This window comes from Mesocricetus auratus, unplaced genomic scaffold (genome assembly GCF_017639785.1).
Source record: "Mesocricetus auratus isolate SY011 unplaced genomic scaffold, BCM_Maur_2.0 Super-Scaffold_100242, whole genome shotgun sequence".
NCBI lineage: Eukaryota > Metazoa > Chordata > Mammalia > Rodentia > Cricetidae > Mesocricetus > Mesocricetus auratus.
Genome location: NW_024429257.1, coordinates 96,431 through 102,169, shown reverse-complemented (window position 1 = coordinate 102,169; position 5,739 = coordinate 96,431). Strand labels below are relative to the sequence as shown.

The window sequence follows — 5,739 nt, the reverse complement described above, 5'->3', positions numbered from 1 at the left end:
GCGCCTCAATGTGGGTCTCACTTTGGAGACCTAGGCAGTCTATGGGAACTCTGGCAGTGGTACTAATATGTATCCCTAGTGCACGAATGGACTTTGGAATCCTATTCCCTGTGGATTCTTAATCTCTCATCCTAGATGCTCAGGGGAATTCCTAGGCATTGCCCCAAATGATGCGACTGACTTTGCTGATCCCCCATGGAAGGCCACTCCATCACTGGGGAGTGTATGTCAGTTATGATAGAATATAGAGGTTGAAATATAGGGGGTTATACTAAACCAGGAGAAGGCTGGGGAGAAGGGAGAGAGAGGCTGAGAAGAGATGCCATGCTGCCAAAAAGAAACATGACAGGTAACACGATCTTCAGCTACCTGGACGTCCGAGACAGGGGTCGCGCGGCACAGGTGTGCACAGCCTGGCGGGAAGCCGCCTACCACAAGTCGGTGTGGCAGGGCATGGAGGCCAAGCTGCACCTGCGTAGGGAGAACCCGTCACTGTTCCCCATCCTGCAGGCCCGGGGAATCCGCCATGTGCAGATGCTCAGCCTCCACCGCAGCCTCAGCTAAGTGATGCAGGGCATGGCAAACCTCGAGAGCCTCAACCTCAGCGGCTGCTACAACCTCACCGACAAGGCCTGGGCCATGCGTTCGTGCAGATCAGCTCCCTGCATGCTCTCAACTTGAGCATCTGCAAGCAGATAACCAACAGCAACGTGGGCCACATAGCCCAGTACCTCAAGGGCCTGGAGGTGCTGGAGCTGGGAGGCAGCAGTAACATCACCAACACTGGCCTTCTGCTCATCGCCTGGGGGCTGCAGTGCCTCAAGAGCCTTAACCTCCGCAGCTGCTGCCACCTCTTGGCCATGGGCATCGGGCACCTGGCCGGCATGATGCTGAGCGCTGCTGAGGGCTGCCTGGGCCTGGAGCAGCTCATGCTGCAGGACTGCCAGTGGCCACGATGCTAAGCCTGGGGTCTTTTCTGCTAGTCCGGCGCCCCTCCCTGCTGCATCTGGGGTTCTCCAGCTCCCTGTACCCACTCTCCACTCCTTTCCCGGTGGGTGGAGAGATGGACGCTGCTGCTTCTGCCCACTCTTCTGCAGGGTATGGAGACTGATTCACCCACAGCCAGCTGGATCCGGGGGCACTGCATTGGGAAATGGGGTGGGGACGGGGAGGGACTAGGTGTTTCAACCCACGAGGAGTTGAGGAAAGATGTCTGCCTTCACTTACACTTTATTTGGATACTGTGATCTGGTTTTTATTTCGAGATGTGTAGAAAGCAAGCCCAACTCCAACAGCCTTTTCATCCACTTTGTAAACCAGCCTCTTCTCATCGCTGCTCCTTCGGTCCTCTGCGACTCACTTTGTTTTTATCTGCTTCCTTTTTGTTTTCAAAGAAATCTGAACTCATTGCCCCCACCAGCTTTTTTTTCTGCAGAGTATATTATATATATGTATATATATGTATATATGTATATATATATATATACATATATATATGTATATATATATATATATATATATATATATGTCTGCCTACCTCGTTTTAGTTTACTTTTTTCTTTTAAACCCTGAAATTCTACAAGAGAGATATTTTGAGACTGAAACATGTTTGTGCCTAGACTAGAAAGATGCCCACTGTTCTTCCCAACCTACATCTACCTACCCAGTGTGCCCCACTTCCGTATCCTGGCTGTGACTTTTCTTTTTTCCCTTGTCTATTGGGCTTTGAAGACCCAACCATGTTTCTAAATCTTGATTTAATTTATAGCACAAATGTATGGGAGAAATGAGAGTAGAGCTGCCTTTTTGTTCGCCGGAGATGCATAGTGAGTCTTGAAGAGGAGTATTATATATGCAAATTATGCCCCACACCAACCATCTTCCAAGTTTTCCCACAAAAAGCTTGCCTAGTGAGGCTTCCTGTCTGGAGTAGAGCTCAGCGTTGGCCTGCAGAGAACCTGGGGCTGCAAGGGAAAGGGGGGAGACTGAACTTGACGTCTCATCTGTGTTCTGTTCATAAAAGGGGAGCTTGTGGGTCTGAAAAGCTTTTGTTCTAAATGGAGGAATAGATGGCTTTATTTTGGTGGGGGTTGGGGCTGTGGCTTAAAGCGCTTTTTGAGTAGGATGTATATTTTTGTTGGATATTTTGTTTGTTTATTTTTTAGAGTCCTCCACAGCAACATGAGAGACCATGGAGAAACCCAGAGACCTTTATCAATTAATTGTACTGTTTGTGAATTTGTATAAATGATAACAAATCCTCTTAAAACGTTTATATTCTTACAGTAAAAGGTTAAACTGATATTTATATAATAAAAGAGGAAATATGAAGTATGTTTTTGAGAAAAAAAGCACGAAAATAAAACTCGTATTTAAAGGAAAACCAAAAGCTTAGAACATTGAGCAGTTCATGAAATATTCTTGGGAATTGGTTGCCTTTTGGGAAAAGCATGGGGCCTTTTTAGTCATTTTTCCACCCCTGAAAGTTACTTTGTATCACTTCATTTCAGCTTTTGTTTTCTGTTTGGCAAATGATTTAAATTGTTTAAACTAAAAACAACCATGATTTACTGTGAATCCTCTTCTAAGGTTGGCTAATTCAAATCACACATATTCTCTAGAATGATTCAAACAGCACTCACTCAAAAGTGAAGGTTTTGTCCTGCTGCAGTTACTAATTATCCAAAACTGCTTTCTGAAGGACACAAAGCCACACACCATCAGAAGAATCTGTGAGGTGAACTTCAAAAGGTAATCAGATATTAAGGTTATATTGTTCCCCAGTAAAGCCAGCACCTCAGCTGGATTGTGATGCTGTGCTGTGTTTAGATACAGATATTGTGAATTTAATTAAAGTCTTAGTTGGATTGACATAGAAAAGCTCGTTTCTATAAGTGTACTTACTTGACCTGGACAAATTAAGAGTAACTGCACACAAATATCCTGTGTGCATCATGTGCCAACTATTTATATCAGGCATGAGAGAGTGCAGTATCCCAGGCATCACAGCCATTGTTATTATCATTATTATTAGTGCTACTATTATTATTATTGGTTTTGTTTTGCCATCATAGTTACTATAATAATAATTAATTTTATTTTATTAACTTAGCTTTTCTGTGAATTCTTGACTTACCTAGTACTCTATTTGCAGGTCGATCTGGCCTCACACTCACAGGTTCAACTGTGTCTTCCTGTTATCTGTTGGGATTCATGACAAGCAGCTCCTTTGCGTTCTCCCATTTCATTCTTTACCTAAGAAACTTTTCATGGCCTCTAGCAATGTTCAGCAGATTAGCTAGTGTGCTTCACCCTGATGAAGAGAATCCAAAATATTTGTCTTCATTTCCAGAGCTTGTTTGTCAATGATGCCTCTCGTCTATGCTGACAAACTGCCCCTACCAGGAGAGAACAATGATCACGAGCACACCTCTGTAATTCCAGCAAAGAATGCTGATGAGGAGCACACCTCTGGAATGCAAGCAGAGAACATTGATCGCAAGCATAACTCTGGAACTCTGATCACTTTCTGAAGTCAACTGCCATTCCAGATATGCGCTTGTACTCTCAGACATGTGCACAGGTCTTGGAAAGAAAAGCATCTTGCAGACATTATCAGTAAACCTCTTCCTGAAGCTAGTTGCCATTGGAGATCAGGATCTACTGGAGAAATTCCCTTGCTAGCAGAGGACACTGATTGGGAAACCATATCTGGAACTGTGATCACTTCTTGAAGTCAACTGTCACTCCAGTTCTTTGTGTGGCCTGCTAGAAGTGTGCACATATATTTGGAAGTAAAGATTCCTACAATCACAATCGCTTATCCTCTTCCTGCTACCAGTTGCCATGGGGACCGTCCTTCAAGGCTCTTTTATCTGAGGTAAATAACATAAGAAAGTTTTCTCTGCTCAACTTTCTTAGAAACTACCTGCCTAGACCAGTGGAGAGATGCCGACAGGCCTCATCTTGGCTTTTGCCTTCTGATCGTGGTTTCTCAGAAAATGGCCCACTATCAGCAACCAAGAACCAAAAGAGGAGGTTTACACCCCAGAGAAAAGCCTAGAATATTTGACAACCAATATTACTCAGAGGGATTTAACACATCAACCACAACTGCCACGGTCTATGCCCAGACTGAGGTTCAGAGACTCACTCAAATGTGGACCAGATGTGGCAGACAATAAATGCAGGTGGGTCAAATTCCATGACTCTGCATACATGTAAAGCCCATACTATTATGCAGGTCATGAACTATCTACAGACTCTATAGTGTGCAACTTGATTTTCATTGTTTCTTATTTCATACTTACTTCTTTCTTTGTTTCGTTCTTTCTCTCTTTGTTTCTTCCTTAATTTCATTCTTCATTTGTTATTTTCCCTCATTAGTAGGACTGAAGTTTGAGTTCATGGACTAGGTACATGTCAGACATTGATTCTGCAAACAAAAATCATGGTCATTATCAACACAATATGTTGGGAAACTTTCAAACTAATTTCTAGTTTGGACTTCTGGTTTTGTTAGTGTATGTGTAGCATCTAGTTGCAAAATGCTGTGTCAGGTTTCAGTGTGAAAATAAGTAGAAGCAGATGATTCCATGCTGAGTTGTAATGCCTTTTAAAACCTGTAGATTAGGAAGAGTTTTAATTGTCCATGTATCAATGACTTTTGTTTTATATAACAAAGTTAAATTAAAAAGCTTGATTTATTTTTAGTTTTGGAATTTTATACCCTATTTGCTCAATAATCCTCTGAATTATTTTATAATATTTTTATTTAACTTTTTATATATTTCTCCCATTTCCATCTACCTCCCATCCTTCCTGGGCCCCCACCTTCCCAAACCCCCCACTCCACTTGATTCTTCCTCTGCTCCATAGGGAGGGTAAGGCTTTCCATGAAGAAATTTTGGAGTCTGTCATATCATCCCAAGATTGGTGAGAATTTAAGCTTGGGAAATAGGTCCAAAAATACTAGCTCATTTATCAGTAACATGTCTTGATCACACTTCTAGATGCCACGAAACACAGGAAGCCTCAGAATCTTAACCAACCATCAGAGGGCATAGGCTGTTAAGTCATGATTTTCTGGAAATGTTGGGCCTAAAGGAGACTCAAGAAACTGGAATTTGATCATTGGCCAAAGGAGGAGGTAGCAGGTGGGAAGCCATGTTAAATTTGTGTATTTTATTATTCCAAAGCATGTGCTTTGGTACAACTGCTAATATCAGCATACATTGGAAGTGAGTCTCATAATCATCCATGGCCAAAGACTTGGATATTTACCGAGAAATTGGAACTGTTGACCATGGCATGTGTGCCTAATCTCACAGTCTATAGTCTGTGTTGAAGTTTCTCAATGAATTTTGTTGATTGATGTCCTTTCTGATAAGAAGCAAAATTCTTGACTAAGAAAGTTAAGGACTCAAACTTATTATCCCTGTGTAAGTTTTCCTTCTTACATATGTTCAGAAATGTTGTCTGACAAATATTATGTTTGTAATTTCCCCTAATGTGACAGCTGCTGAACTTATTCTATGTGAAGTCTTTTAAGAGCTTTGATATGGAGTGTGAGCATCACATGGAAAATTAGAATTCATTTGGTGTCATATTGAGCCTTGGTTATTCTGGCCTCTATCCTTGGCGTTGAGCGCACACTGTTATTTTGAGAAAAATGAGTTTAGTTTATCTCTGTTTATAATATGTGAAAGTCTTCAAACAATAATAAAACTCCATTTTATA

At 42.0% G+C, this 5,739-nt stretch overlaps 1 pseudogene; it reads left to right on the top strand.

Moving 5' to 3' along the window:
* Positions 1-342: 342 nt before the first annotated feature.
* On the top strand, positions 343-1,102 carry LOC121136470 (annotated as a pseudogene).
* Positions 1,103-5,739: the final 4,637 nt, after the last annotated feature.